At 38.2% G+C, this 17,033-nt stretch overlaps 1 long non-coding RNA gene across 1 annotated transcript; it reads left to right on the forward strand.

Moving 5' to 3' along the window:
- The first annotated feature begins 226 nt into the window (after positions 1-226).
- LOC109197873 (uncharacterized) lies at positions 227-3,620 on the forward strand. Its single transcript, XR_002058896.1, has 3 exons — positions 227-249; positions 1,586-1,612; positions 3,087-3,620. It is a non-coding gene; the product is annotated as an uncharacterized LOC109197873 (long non-coding RNA).
- The last annotated feature ends 13,413 nt before the right edge of the window (positions 3,621-17,033 follow it).

Consider the following 17,033-nt stretch of genomic DNA (forward strand, 5'->3'; position numbering starts at 1 on the left):
AACTCAGAAACTTGTGTGGCTTATTACAAATGGATGAAACCACATATTACCTTAATGAAGACATTAATCTTTAATAAGGTGTAGAAAAAAAGAGAAGAATTTTTGTTTATATTCAAGAAGTGTACTGAATCTTTTGGACTGCACAGAGTGATGCAGTATTGACTGTGATGCTGATCTGAGTTGTCTCATTCTGTATTTTTGTGGTTTGTGTTTTGTTACACAGAGTGATCTTTGGTTTTGCCTTTGCTGGTAAGTAAACAGTGATTGTAACTGAAGCAGTATGAACCTGGCATTGTGTAGCACATTTGATGACTTACATACAGTAGTTTGACTTTTTGTGATATGTTTCCATTTACTGATTGGCAAAAACACAGGATTTGTGACCTGTAGCAGCAAACCCCCCACACAGGGCCTCTGACTGTCCCTGAAAATGTCCCTGAAGTTTAGTAGCCCATTTATGTATGATTTAAATTTTTTATGGCTTATTGAATCCAAACATAGTTAAATGTCAGATGTCTTTATCCAGTTGTTTATTTTGTACTTATGTTTGTGGATTTAACTGTGAGACACCTGCTGCTGCCTATCTTGGCCAGGTCTCCCTTGAAAAAGAGGTTTTTAATCTCAATGGGATCTTCCTGGTTAAATAAAGGTTAATAAAATAAAATAAAATAAGTAGCAGACAAAACAATGAAAGTGTTTTAGGGGAGTCAGTATATGTGGTTGCTCAAACACTTAAGAGCTGCACAGGTATTGATTTATATTGCCTCTCAAATTCTGCTGATGTATTACATTAAAGTCAGAACACTGTAGAAGTATTTTGCCTGACTCGGTATAAGTAATAGCTTTAACAGTTAAGCAATAATAAAAATGAAGAGAACCAGAGGTGTGAGTGGACATTGTTAGGTACATTACAGGCAATGTGTCGAATTAGTTTATTACTTATTTAGTGAATATTATGTGTTTTAAAATTAAATAGAAATGTTGCCAAAAAGGGACATTGCAAAATACATAAATATTCCTAGCAACTGGTACAATGAAAGGACTTTTTAGTGTAATATTTTAAGACATTTCATTTTAATCACAAACATTCTGCACCTCTGTTATTGTAACATGTCAATATTTACATGTATTTTAGGATTTGCATGTTCATATCAGACTAACCAAAACATGATGATGTTTTCTGTTGCTTCTGATTTAAAGAATTACTTTGTATTTAATGTTTTTAACCTAAAAGGACATTAAAAGTTATGGTTTTTCACACTTTATTAGAACTGACCGGTCGTAGAAAATGTTGGAGCCACAAGGCTTCTGTGTAGGAAATATTTGGTATATCCTGCACTTGTGCCAACAAATATTGGTGCCTGTTCTTTGCATTTCTGTAGTAATGAATGCTTTTATTACACATGCCATGTGAGACGCTGCATTTCATTTATCTCCTCTTTACACTACAGTAAGCTCATAAAGCCTTAAAGTAATTGAGGATTTTACTAGTTAATTTGTGTCACAGTAAATTGGATTGTGTGTGAAGAGGCTCTACAGTCTGAATCATCAAACAGTGATCTGATGAATTGTTTCCTTTCTCTAGACTGCTGATCTGATCGTCTCAAGTCTGGTAAGTAAAGGTTTGTCTGATGTGCAGTGCTGGGAAATGTTTCTCATTATAGGAGATTCGGTTTAGTGCTGTGAGTCAGCACAGCTATTGGTGATCATCAAATCCTAGAAAAGTCTGTGTAAACATTTCCAGACTTACAGATCTCTCTTATCATCATACTACATTTTTAATTAGGCCCTAATATCAGCCATGCTAAGTTTATTGTAGATTTAGCGGGGTGTGTATTAAACATGCCCCATATTTGACTGAAATATGTATAAACTGCTGTATAGGAATCATCTGTCTCCAAATTTTTCATTTTGCCAAAAGTCATACTGAGTAAATTATTTTTTACTTTTAACGGCTCCCCAGACATTATGATATACTGTTGTACCAGGTAAGTACACACAGAAACGGGAATTTGAGACCTTTGGGCATTTAGGAACATGTGATGTGTCATAAGTTTAAGTTGAGTGCATGTGAAGTGTTTAAAGCAGGTGGTCTGAAACTGTCTGCTCTAACTTCATTGTGTGGGTTTAGCTTGACCATATAATGTTTATAGTAAGTTACTGTAGCACCACATCTTGGTTTACAGACTGTTTGTTTTTATTGTGTTAATAGAATGCAAAAATGTCCTCAGAAATGTTCCACCACCATATGTTAAACATTTTCATTCAGTTGAATCTAATAATGTACTGTACAACTCTTCAGTGTGTAATGATATACATGTTCTGTATGTTTCGGACTGTAAGGCGCACCAAATTCTAAGGCACATTAAGCCAAACAAAACAGATAAGTCAAACTTTATTCAACTCATTTACAATAACTCTCAAAATTGTTCAGTTGTAAGACATAAAATACAGAATACACTCACTTTTCAGGATTTGTGGATTGATGAATGTGGATTGATCAGTTTGAAATCTGCTTCATAAGCATGGCTCTCAATAGGTGCCAGGCCCTTATACACACACACCATATTACGTTGGAGCACAGTACGAATTACTCGACGAGGGTGCTGACTATGGTAGCCATGCTCCGACAATACATCAAGTGATGCTGCTTTGTAGCTTACCAAAGTCATACTAAAACATTTGACAGATTTTTGAGTGCCGTGTAGCACATAGAATTGGTTTGAAGTCAGTAAGCACAACCATACATAAGGTGCACTGTCCATTTTTAAGAAAATTAAAAGCTTAAATACATGTCCCACCGGGAGGAGGCCCCGGGGCAGACCCAGGACGCGCTGGAGAGATTATATCTCTCGGCTGGCCTGGGAACGCCTTGGTGTTCCCCCGGATGAGCTGGAGGAGGTGGCTGGGGAGAGGGAGGTCTGGGCTTCTCTGCTTAGGCTGCTGCCCCCGCGACCCGACTTCGGATAAAGCGGATGAGGATGGATGGATGGAAAAGCTTTTAAATGTGCCTTATAGTCTGAAAAATACAGTAAAGCCTGGTTTACTGGAAGTGTGTCTAATTCCACTTTATTTCTGTCTTACAGGTGACCTGCTGCAGAAAACCCTCTCCCTCTATCATTAACAAGCAATTCAGTCTGTCCTATCACTCTCCCTCTCCCTGCTCCATCTTTTTTGACAAGCCATTCTATCTTCTATCATTTCTCCGCCATGAGCTCTATCTAATTTGACAAGCTTGAACCTGAGTTGAAACGCAATCCTGTGACTTGAAATCAAGTTTTACCAGAATCTAAGTTTTTGGAATTGAAGTTACCAGAACTTCGTCGATCTGTTTTCAGAATTCTGAGAGATCTCCGCTCTCACTGCTCCATCTTTCCTGTCGTTAAACTCTCTCACATCCAGTCATTTTGCTGAAAATCACAAGTAGAAAGTTGAAATTACAGTAGTAGAATTACACTACAGTAGAACTCACAGTAGAAACTACTTACACAGTCCTACAGTTGTCATTTTAATTTTTACATTACACTTTGGAATAAACACTGATAGTTTGGCTTACGGGTGCTGTTACTTTGATAAATTATATAAAATACACACCTTTTTCAAGGTTTATTTGTAATAAGATAATCCAGTTATTTTGTAATACATACATTCAGACTTATATTCACATAAATAATAAATTGGATTCAAATATATTTTTCAAGTCTGTTTCATTGGCTATAACATTTGACTACAAGTTTATACTATTATTATTTAAGGACAAACCCTTTTTTGTCACTCAGTGTAAGTGTTCAGTTACAGTTGTCATCTAGAGGCGGCCCTGAGAACACAGACTTCCTGTTTGCTGACTGCTGCAGAACATCCAGCTGAAGAATCCTCATCGCCTGTCATCTGATCACCACACCATCACAGCTCCTTATATTTGCTTTAAATTTTAAATATCTGAAAGATTTACACAAAGCCTACTTAAAAGCTAAGAGTTTTATTATAGCCTGTTGATTGTTGAGATTTATTCTGCATATTACTTTACAGAAGTATAGACCAATTTGTTATCCCGTCTGGTTAAAAAAAAAAAAAGAAGTAATAATATACAGTTTTTGAAAAAGCTACAATAAAACAGACCAAAGTGTTTTCAAAGAACTTTAAATAACTTTTATATTGAGTTTGTATTTAAGTGAGCATTTTACATCAATTCTGATAAATCTCTGATTTAATAGTCATTAAAGTCATTAGTTTTTCAGTGTTTACAGGTTGAGTTTTGTTTACATATAAGGTCCAGTTTGTACTTCAACAAAATGCCAAGAAAAGGTCAAAGGTCGCAGTCCCAGAAGCTTAGATGGCAAAAGCAGAAAGAACAGGTAACTGTTTCTCAGAGCGGTGAGCAGGTAAAAGTGTCTGTTGCAACTATTCCCAGTCCAGAAGTGCAGAGCAGTGCTCAGACAGCTGCAGTGTCTTATGCAGATGTGGTAAAGAGAGGCGTTTGCTCATCATCTGTGCCAAATGCCAAAGTACAGCAGGTAATCCAGAATGAACCCCAGGTAACTGTGCAAACGCAGCATGATGGAGAAGCTCCAGGACCGTCTCATGTACAGGTTACAAGCAGTGAAAGTCGTCCACGAGTGAGTAGCATCTGTGCATCCCGAAGCCAGGCTTCTCCTAGGTATGGAAAGTACCGGAATCAGCAATGCATGGCGAACAGTTTGGTTTTCCTGTCGTTCTTACACGAGGATGAATTCATTACCAGAGCAGATCTAAACCGTGTGTTGGACAAAGGCCATGCCGTGTATTCAGATGCCAGAAAGAGGTTTGTGAACAGCGTGTTTCTAGCCTGTGATGAGCTTCCCACAGTTGTCACCAGCCGCAGACACGAGTATCAAGTGGATATGTCTCAGTTTGCTCATTATGGCACATTTGATGGTACAGATCATCTTCCGAGTCTTGAACAGGGACTACAGTGTTTGGCTTCAGCGGTTCGCTATGCTTTGCTAGTCATGGGAGGAACAGTCATCGCAGTTTGCAGGCTGACTTCTGGTGAATACGCATATTTTGACCCTCACCCACGTAAGTCTACAGGAATGCCATTGTTGCTAGCTGTAAGTGGTGGAACTGCAGTTATGTTGAAATTCACACGTCTTAACGACATGATTGACAGGATCAAACACTTGTACCGAATGTTTAGCATCGCGCCAACCTGCACTTATGAGCTACAGCCTGTCGAGTTTCAGAGTGCAAACGCAGCTGACCAAAGAGATGCTGATCAAAACAGACAAACAGCTACAACTGTTCCAGCACCAGCTTTAAATGAACCTGAATTTGAAACCACAAAATCCACTGAGCAGACACAAAAAACTGTGACCGATACTTTAGTCACTGAAGTGATGTCATCCAGAGTGGATTATTCAAATGAGCCAGCTGCTGAGCTGAACAATCGTCCTTCTGATTATTTAGAAATAGAAACCTCTGCATCTTCTGTAAGAGACACTCAGGTAACAAAAGAATCTGTTCCTCAGAATGATTTAAACACTGCCTCCTGTTTAACTGAGACAACAGAGGAACTCTCACATAAACTGTTGAAGCGTACTAAACAGAAAAGGAGAAAGATTAGGAGACGACTATTGGTCCAAGAAAAACTACCACAGAGAAAGGAAAATCAGAAAAAGAAAGAAAGACAGACGTACACTTTTGATGAAAGCTTTAAGGCAAAGAAAAAAGATTCTAGTAGAAAGTCTCATGATTCTGATCACAGTAAGAAAAAAAGTGTGTACAAAAATAATCTGTATAAACTCAATGCTACATATAGAGAGAAACAGAGAGAATATTTTAGAAAAATCTATAGAGACAGTGCTAAAATTAGAGAGAGAAAAAGAGAACGTGTCATAAGGATGTATAAAGAAGATTCTTTATTCAGAGAGAAGCAGAAGGAACGTATAACAAGAACATATAGAGAATCTCCCATTTTCCGAGAAAAACAGAAGGAACGTATAAGAAGAAATTACAGAACTTCTGCTGGATTCAGAGAGAAACATAAAGCTTACATGAGGTCATATGTATATAATGTATATAAAGAAAGTGAAGAATTTAAACAGAAAAAACGATCTTACATGACTAAACGTTATAGAGAAGAGACACAAATTCAGCAGCAACACAAGGACAATATGAGAGAACATATGAGAGTAAAATATTGGAACAGTTTTTCTTTTAGACAGATGCATAATTTCAGATGTGCAATGAACATAAAAAGAAAATATCGCCAGATGCATCAACAAGCTGAAAGTTTACAGTCTAATCCAGATAACACTTTAATGAATGAGGCCATATCTCGTTTCAGATCAAACATTAAATCAGCACCATCTTATGTTTGTACTGTTTGTCTAAAAGCTTCTTTTCCTAATCAGGTGAAAATCTGCAAAAGAGAAAATTACTCAAAACACCAAACTGTAGCTCAACAGTGTCTAACTGGTAAATTTGTTCATGTGTGTGATGAAGCATGTAATGATCACTGCAGCTTTCCTGTTGAGAGAAAAAAGGAGTATATCTGTCACACGTGTCACAGTTCCCTCAAAAGTGGACGCATGCCAAGGCTTGCTGCTGTCAATGGTTTAGAACTGCAGGATATTCCAGCTGAACTGTGTGATCTCAACATTCTGGAGAGACATCTGATTGCCAAATGCATACCATTTGCAAAGATTATTCCACTTCCAAAGGGCAGACAAAGACTCATACGTGGTAATGTGGTGTGTGTACCATCTGAGGTCCAACAAACAGTTGACTGTTTACCGAGGCTCAGAAGCCAATCACAGATAATGAGGATCAAGCTTAAAAGACGACTGTGCTACAAAGGCCATCAGCTGTTCCAGACTGTCACCTGGTCTAAACTGATCCAAGCCCTGCGTAAACTGAAACAGATTCATCCACAGTACACAGATATTGTTATCAGAGATGATGCATTGCTTTGTGATCCAACGTTACCTGATGATGACAGCAGTGATGAAGCCAGCATGGCAAGTGATGATTATAATGAAGCAGATTTGATGGAAATTGACAACTATGAAAGAGATGCCCTTTTGAGTGAAACCGAGTCTGAAAGTGAACAAGCTATTAATATGCAATCCTGTGATGAACAACCAGAGGAACAAAATCCAGAGGAACCAGAAAATGATTTGAACAATGGAGGTTTTGCTCTAGAAAGTTGTCTGCAGCCTGTAGACATTTCAGAAGAGATTCTCTGTTTCACTGATAACACATATTGTGTGGCTCCTGCAGAAAGAAACAGTCCTGTTAGCTTCTTCAGAACTCCTCATTTGGAAGCCATGGCATTTCCTGTGCAGTTTCCTACTGGTCAGAATACACTGGATGAAAAGAGACGTCTTAAACTCACACCAAGTGCTTACTTCAAGTCAAGGCTTTTCAACATTGATGCAAGATTTGCTAAAGATACAAATTACCTGTTTTTCTCACAGTTTGTCACTGAAATACACTTGGCTAATTCCAGCATGACAATACAGCTAAGGAAAGGTAAAACTATGACCAAAGATGGACGCAAAATCACATCAGGAATGTTACAAAGTAAGACAGAAGTAGAGAAGCTGGTAAGAAATAAAGATGCAATCAGATTTATGCAGCCACTCAGAGGAACTCCAGCTTACTGGCAGAAAACTACCAGAGATCTATTCAGTATGGTTCGTCAAATAGGAACACCTCAGTTCTTTGTCACTTTCTCTGCTGCTGAGATGAGATGGCCTGAAGTGATTCAAGCAATAAAGAGACAACAAGGTGAAGAGGTTGATTTTGAAGCCCTAGACTGGTCAGAAAAGTGTGAAATTCTAAGATCAAATCCAGTAACCACCATGCGAATGTTTGATAAGCGTGTTGAGGCTTTGTTCAGAGATTTGCTTTTTTCTCCTGCACAGCCCCTTGGTGAAATCATTGATTACTTTTACAGAGTTGAGTTCCAGCACAGAGGCAGTCCGCATATACACATGTTGCTGTGGATTCGAGAAAAGGTAGAAGTAGATGTGGATGATGACCAAACTGTCTGTGACTTTGTGGACAGATACATCTCAGCTCAACTCCCTGATCCAGAAAAACAGCCTGAACTGCACAAAAAAGTCGCTGAACTACAAAAGCACAGCAAAAACCACACAAAAACATGCTTTAAGAGTGTGAACTCTGGTTGTAGATTTGGGTTTCCAAAACCGCCATCCACAAGAACAATGATTGTGAGACAGGATGAGGATTCAGACACTGAAGCTGCAAAAGCCAAACTCAGACCTTTGTTGAACCTGCTGAAGGAACCTGAAGCTGCTTCTCTCACCATAGAGCAGATTCTGTCACGATGCAACTTGACAATGAATGAGTATGAGCAATGCCTCCAAGACATAAACAAGAAAACAGCGCTGATTCTGAAACGTGACCCAAAGGACTGTTGGATCAACAATTACAACCCACACCTGCTTGAAGCCTGGAACTCTAATTTAGATGTCTCGTTAATATTGAATGCCTATTCATGTGTAGAATATCTCTGTAAATATATAACGAAGAAAGAATCTGGCCTCTCTGAATACCTGAAGACAGTTATTGACAACTCTGATAAGAACACGGTCAATGAATGTGATGAAATGAGAGCTGTGATGCAGGCTTATTCAAAAAAGAGAGAAATCAGTGCACAGGAGTGTGTGACTCGAGTCTGTGGCCTAAAAATGAAAAAATGTTCCCGCAGTGTTGTATTTGTACCAACAGATGATAACCCTGTAAAAATGAGTCGCCCGATGAGCTACCTGGAATCCACAACACATGACAGTTGTAATATTTGGATGACAAGTTTGAGTGATAAATACAAATGCAGACCTGAGACACCAGAATATGAGGAAATGTCCCTGGCTGATTTTGCTGCCTTGTGCCGGTTGGTGAGTGGTCCAAATGAAGGAAAAGATGTGCTTCCTCTTCTAAACCAGCTTGGATTGTACAAAGGCGAAAGAATGATAAACCAGCTATAATCAGGTATTACCACTGTTCACAGGAAAAAGATCCTGAGCAATATTATGGTCGACTGTTGAGACTTTACCTTCCACACAGATCAGAGCAGGAACTGAAACCACAAGGGTTCCAAACCTATCAGTCCTTCTACAACTCAGGTTTTGTGCGACTTCCATGTTCAGACCACAGTGAGTCTGTGAAAAGGGTTGTGAAGAGAAATAAAGACAAGTATGAGAAGAACTCTGAGGATATTGAGAGTGCACTGGAAGAGTTTGAACAAAATAGGGATGTTGTGATTGATGAATGGTGTAATCTTGCTCCTGAATCTGAAGTTGTGAGGCTGCAATGTGATGAGAATCTTCCTGAGAGACATTCTGATGATGAGAACGAACAGGAGAATGTCCCCGACTACAGTCGTCAGTCTGATGCTGTAACAGAGATCAGAGCCATCAGAGAACAACCTGCAGTCGATCCAGCTGTGGTACGTGTAATGTATCAGAATCTGAACCAGAAGCAGGCCTGCGTGTTCTATGCTATAAGAGACTGGTGTATTCAGCGAGTTTGTGGTTTGAACCCAGATCCATTTTTCTACTATATCAACGGTGGTGCAGGAACTGGAAAGTCACATCTGATTAAATGTATTCACTCTGAAGCATCAAAGATCCTGAGCAGACTGCCTGCTAATGCAGAAGAAGCTGACATATCAAATCCAACTGTTTTACTGACGTCATTTACCGGGACAGCAGCTTTTTCTATCAATGGCTCTACGTTACATTCCCTACTGAAACTACCCAGGAGTCTGAAACCACCCATTCAAGGACTTGGTAACCAACTGGATGAAGTCAGATCTGAGCTTATGAATGCTGAAATTATTGTTATTGATGAGATTTCAATGGTTTCAAAACCCCTTTTTGCCTATGTGGATGCAAGACTGAAACAAATCAAAGGCACTCAGAGACCTTTTGGTGGAATGTCAGTTTTAGCTGTTGGAGATTTTTACCAGCTGCCACCAGTGCGACAGTCTAAACCTCTCTGTGTTTACGATCCAGAACAGATTGACCTGTGGCAGGAACATTTTCAGATGATCACTCTAACCGAGATCATGCGTCAGAAAGATGATGTGGCCTTTGCAGAGATGTTGAACAGGATTAGAGTGAAAGAAAAGACAGATGAGCTTTCTCAGTGCGACAGAGATTTGTTGTCACAGGCTGTGACTGCACCAGAAGAATGTCCAATCGAGGTCTTACACATTTATGCCACCAACAAGAATGTTGAATCCCACAACACAGATACGCTCAAGAAGCTTCATTCAAACATTATAATCATCAATGCAGACGATTTCCAGAAGGATAAACGTACAGGCAGAATGGCACGAAGAGACAAACCATTTACAGGTGGGCGAAATGATTTACCCGACACCCTGAATGTTGCTGAAGGAGCTCGAGTGATGCTGACCAGAAACTTGGACACACTAAACGGTTTGGTCAATGGTGCTTTTGGTATACTGATAAAGGTTGTGAGATCTGAAAATGATGGACAATAATTAAACTGGGGCTCAGAATGGACAACCGGCAGCCTGTGAGACACAACCGCAGTGCTAATGCAGCATCTGATGATCTGGTTTACATTGAGAGAGCAGAGGAGAGTCTGAAGTTTAAAGGAGCGGTACGCAGACAGTTTCCTGTAAAGCTAGCATTTGCCTGCACAATCCACAAAACCCAGGGTCTTACAACACAGACAGCTGTAGTTTCAATGAAGAACATTTTTGAACCAGGTATGGCTTATGTTGCTCTCAGCAGGGTGACGTCTCTCAGTGGACTCTATTTACAGGACTTGGATGAGAAAAAGATTTACGCCAATCCCGAGGTAACTGCAGCGCTCCAAACCATGAGACAAGCCAGTGTTGAGGAAATGATGCCTCTTCTTCAGGTCAGAGAAACAGCCAGCAGACCTGACACACTTACACTGATCCATCACAATACGGAGGGTTTGCCATCTCACATCAGTGACATCAAGAGTCATCATGAAATGTGCTTAGCAGATGTTTTGTGTCTTACTGAGTCTCACCTCCAAGGCTCCTTTGTTGCAGACAGTCTTCATTTGGACGGCTACACCATGTTCAAACGCAACAGACATGTGTCCTACACAAACTTTCCTCACATGGCCAGCAGAAGTGGTGGGGGAGTTGTTGTGTATTTGAGGAATCATTTTCAGGTTCAGGTAAAACAGTATCTGCATAATGTCACTGATCTTGAGTTTTTAGTGTTGAAGGTTCAGGCTCCATTCCCTGCGCTCATTGCTGTTGTGTACAGACCTCCAGACTACAGTTTGACACCATTCATGCAAAACCTGGTAAGTCTTTTAGATTCACTTGAAATAATGGACTGTCATCCAATCATTGTGTGTGGAGATTTTAATGAGAACCAGTTACAGAGTGGAAGAAAACAGATTCTGGAGCAGTTTCAGTCTAGAGGGTATTCACAGCTGATCACTTCTGCCACTACAGACAAGAACACCCTGCTTGACCTCATTTTTATTTCTCAGCCACAGCAAAGTCTCCATTCAGGTGTCCTGAGAACATATTACAGTTACCACAACCCTGTGTTTTGTGTCCTGTCCTTCAGCCAATCATGAAGTCGTGTGGTGAGTTTTGAAACAATTACAGATCATGTTTGTTACAGTTTGTTTATTGTTTGTAGAGCATGAAAAAGATTTTTCATTGAAAAAAGTGTCTTCCCTACTCTGTCTGTAAGAAGACCCTTTCTTATTGCAATGTTATTAATCATTTCACCAAATCATGGCTGTACTTCATGCAGAGCCGGGAGATCTGCTTTCTGTTATCATGCACCTCAGATCTGAAATATGCTGCAAAAAGTATTAAACGGACATAATTTATTTTTTATTCTCATGTTTTAAATGACTAAATCTACTAATGCATTTTTTCATGGATGTTAATTGTCATCTCCTTTTTTGATACTTTTTTTTACTCTGACGTATATATCTCAACAAACGAAAGCTTCCCCTCAAAGTGCTTTCAAATATGAAATAGTAAATAAATAAATCCCAGATAAATGCAGGTATTTATTATGGGTCACATGAATAAATACAGACAATAATGTTTTCTTGATTATAGTAAATTTTGTAGAATCAAATGTTTTTGGGATGAATGAGGTTTTGCTTATCATGTTTTACAGGTAAAAAATGTTAAAAGTTTTAAACTATCTTTAGGCTACCAGAGATGTCTATAATGATACATTATGTAGAGAACAACATTTTTACAGCTTACAGAATGTGTATAAAAACTGATTTAGAAATACATGGAAAGTTTCTGCATCCATTTTCTGACTTGGCCTTTATCCGGGTGGGTTTGGGTTTGGGTGGATAAAGGCCAAGTCAGAATTCTCTGAGCAGCTGGAAAAAGCTGCTAATAAACAAAGACATCAGAAAGCGGGGGCTTTAGGTGTAGCCCCCGCTTTCTGATGCACTAATTAGATTTAGTAACTGACACCCCATACCAGCATTACATAGACACTTGGGGGCTAAGATGGGTGGGTGGGAAGGGTGGGTGGTGTTAAAAGCACTTTATGTTTTGTAGATGTATTTTTTCAGACAGGGCACACACAGTCCTGTTTCCTTTGTGGGAAAACCTTCAAACTTCACCATCCTCAGCTGAAACAACAACATCTTAACACCATCTTCATGAACTGCTGAGCCAAACCTGATCCATCAGTGCTGGACTGCACAGATAACTACATGCTACAAGGAGACTGCTGTGTTATGAACTGCCATACCAGTGTTTTCAATGGAGAAGATGACACACCCATCACCTGACCTCCTGCCTGATCTGGAGACCATCATCATGCTGCCACACTACACACCTCTGAGACCATCAATGATGACTCATACTGAGGAAACTGTATTTCCTGTCAGAGATGCTCAGTGATCCTCAGAGCAGAGAGAGGTATGATTCTTTATCTTTGATAAAAAATGTCAGTGCTTTTAATTCATTTAATTAATTTAAATCCTGTTTATTGCAAAAATAATTCCACACTCAAATGATTATACTTGTTGACACTTTTTGAGTTTTAATTCACATTATGGATTACAAATCTATGCTTTTTCTACTCTGTCTCTCTGTGCAGGTATTGCTGTCTTCTGAGTTCTTCAGTGTCCCAACTGAGACATTCAACCTCATTGCAGAGCTCATGTCTTTCCTCACCATCATGTGAGTGTGAGATTGCTCTGGATTCTGGTTATGTGGCCTGCAGCACCTATAAGGTATTTCAACATTGTTCATTTTATAACTTATTTCTAGTTTTTAGGCCTTAACACAAATAAAATGTTCCTTTTTATGTGTTTTTTAGAACAAGCTCATCCTGCATGCCTGCATTCCAGCTTCTTAGACTCTACACAAGTGGACAGAGTATCAGTGTTTGGCCACTCTTACAGACACCAACTTCTGTCAACTCACTGCTACTGATCTGGCACCTCACTCCAGGAAGACAGAGGGCTGCAAGCCTGTCATCGTTTCCAGTGTGACTTTGCATTCTTGGGATAGCATCAGATTTTTCCCACAAATATTCAAAGGTAACACTTATTTTGAGCTCATTTATTAAATCAAAAGTCTTCCATTGTGTAAATTATATTTGATATGTTTTTGTCTTCTTTTAGATTTAGATGCAGTGACCGGATGTGCTGCAGCTTTGTTAACTGTTTGGAAACATCTGTTTGTGATGGTATTTAAAATTACACTTTAAGGTGACAGTTTCCATGTAATTTCAGTCCTTTTTCTAAACAAAAACAATTTTAATTAACATATTTTTTATTTATTTTATCAGCACATCATTGGTCAAAGTTAAAAAGAGCCACATGTTACACCAACAATGAATTTTTGACTCTGTTTGTGTCTCCAGATTTAACAAACAATATCAGACCTATGAAATAAGTAATTGCACCATTTTTGGATAAATGTGCAATTATATTGTTTTGTATTTTCAATTGTTGAATAATTATGTTGTAGAACAAACCCAATCTGTTTAGCCAAACAACATAACTTGTTTGGTTAAATAGTGGATTTGTATAATTTTAGTCTATAAGTATAGCAAGCTGAATTCATACAAACACACAGCCAGCTCTAAATCTTGAATTGTAGGATGCACAATAATGATAATTTAATTATTATGGACATTTAAATCAGAATCTATTGAACCATTACACATATTCTTTATAGAGATTACACAACCTCAAAATGCGAAAAAAACAAGAGTGTTTAAGAGGATAAATAAAAACAGCTCAAAGTGTGTTTGTATGAATACTGCCTTAGTATGGGGTGTCAGTAAGTACATGAGTATAGAATAGGTGTAACAGTGGTTTTCCACATCTGGCTTAGACTGCTCTAATATATATAGATAATGGGTCAGACATATAGTTTGACCCATTAAGTCTATTTGAAAAGTTTATGAAGTTCATGAAGATCACATCCAGTCATATGTGTTTCTGTTTATCATTTTATGAGGTCACACAGCTGACATGAGTTTTGATCACAGTAGAACCATAACATTCATGTTAATGAGTCTACTGTTTACAGCTACTTTATGATAAATTTTATCCTGGTCACAGCACTATGTGAAAAGCTGTAAGAGGTAAAGTTAACCCAATTAATACCTGATCATAAATCACTCTCTAACACAGGGCAGTGATTATTTTTCAATGTAATTATTCCACAGCAATGTTCTTTATTTGATCCCTGTTTCTTAAATATGTGCATCAATTGTTCAGCTGTGTGACTCTCCATACCTGAAACATATCACAATGTGAACTTCATTTCAACAATATTCTGTAGTTTATCATCAAATCAGGAAAGCTAAACTAAACTAAACTAAATGAAAAAAGAAGCTCTTGGGAGTTTAATGTATTTGTAATGTTGTTTATCCTTGCCATACGGATGTGCACAAAACTCCAGCAAATCAGAGAATATATTTTGTCTCTCATTTCCTGTTATATATGTATATATTTTTGCAGTTAATAGCCTATCATGTGTCTGCGCATCTTAGGGCCATAAATGTAAACATGGCAAACAAGGATGTATTCACAATTCCAACGGATGCTTCAATTGTTTGTATAGATTTTAGATTAATTTGTAATGTAATTAATGTAAATTAATGTACCTATGTAAAATCGTGTTTCTGTTCTGTGTCCTGTTCTGTTTGTATGTGTGTGTGTGTGTGTGTGTTTCTTTTTTTGTGCTGCTGATACAACCAAATTTCCCCCTGTGGGACAATTAAAGGATTATCTATTCTATTCTATTCTATTCTCATTGATATCATGTCTACCCAGAATCTCAAGTTCATCATTTTGCTCTTCCACAATTATTTGAATAAAAATTAAAGAGCAGGAATGTTAAAATGAATAATGAAAGGAATTTTTTTGGTTTTTCAAAAGGTACAAATCAAATATTGTTGATAGACCTGCCCCCTTTATATGTACAAATAAAACATTAAGCCTTGATCTGTTCTGTTATTTTCTTTTAAAAAACCCCAACATTTATAGCCTTCCAGTGTTCAAAAATTTTAAACAAACACAAATATATATATATATTGTAACAGGGGGGCAAAGCGGGGTGGGGGGGGCAGTGAGTGTCCAGGATGAGAGGGTGATTGTTGTGATGCTGACTTTCGCTGAAGTCTGCCTGTATAAATTTCTCTGAGGGGAGTTAGTGAAGTGCCAATTGCCTGCTCTGCTGCCCTCACCACCTGCTGCAGTTTGCTTTTGTCTTCCACAGTACAGCAGTTGCACCAGTGTAGAGTAGTAGGTCAGAAGGCTGTCAATGGTGAACGGTAGGTGTTTGAGTTATTTGGGCCTGGCACAGCTTCCTGAGAAATGCAACCTTGTTGTGCTTTCCTACCTGGTGGAAATGTTGTGGACCTGGTAAAGTGGCCAAGATGTGGGCCCTGAGAAACTTATAGATTTCTACCCTTTCTACCTCCTATCAAGGTAAAGTGCTCAGATCACCTTGTTCTCCTGAAGTCGATTACCATCTCTTTTCTTGGTCTGACTGTGTTCAGATGTAGGTTGTTGTTGTCACACAAGAATGTTTTAGTAACCATACTTTCAGCTTCATTTAATAGACACAAGACTGTGTTATGTATTTCCAGCTATTTATTTGATTTATTAGATTTTCAAAAATAATTAAAGTTAAAACAGTTAACTATGGTACAGGCTAGATTCTAATGAACAGTCTCTACTTGATAATAAAAAACAAACAGAATAATTATTTTATATACCTGTGTATATAAATTTACACAAAGGTCTTCATCTTAATATATACTTTATAATAAAAATAAAACAGATACAATGGAAACTGGCAAAATTACCCTGAATTGGGCATAATGGACACAACTAGAATTTGTAAACTGGCAAACTTTTCATTTATGTTGCTGTCACTTAAGTATTTAACAATGTGTGATTAAAATTATAAATACATAAAAAAATGAACTTCATTGTTTTTAATTTATAAAATATAACATTTATATTTTTGAACAAACAAACAAGTAACAAACAAAGGAACTGTACATTTTTTAATTATTCACAGTGATTCTTTTTTAATCTGCATAATTTGCTTCCCCTTAATTTGAACTTTTACCCTGACCGCTGCCTCCTCAAGTTCATTATCAAATGGTTTCCAGAGCTCACTGTCGATGAAGAGGCTCTGCCCATCATCCAAAAGCACTCAAGCTGGTTCGGCTTGTCACTCGTAGCCACACCAATGATGAGGACCTCCACTCTGTCCTCTACTTTTGTCTGTTGACAAGCATAAGCACATATTAGCCCTGCAAACGTTCCCTTTTTTATCCAAAAGAAAATCTATGGTCATCATGTGGTTTCAGTAAGTCACCAAGACACACACATTGTGTTTATACGTTTATATGTATGTGTTACATTATGCATTATATGATGCATGATCAATCATGCAGGTAATTAAATCCCAAAGACGTCTTGGGATTATGTTCATTGGACATCTATATGTGTGTGTGTGTGTGTGTGTGTGTGTGTGTGTAGAT

The sequence above is a fragment of the Oreochromis niloticus genome, unplaced genomic scaffold (assembly GCF_001858045.2).
Source record: "Oreochromis niloticus isolate F11D_XX unplaced genomic scaffold, O_niloticus_UMD_NMBU tig00001323_pilon, whole genome shotgun sequence".
NCBI classification, from domain to species: domain Eukaryota; kingdom Metazoa; phylum Chordata; class Actinopteri; order Cichliformes; family Cichlidae; genus Oreochromis; species Oreochromis niloticus.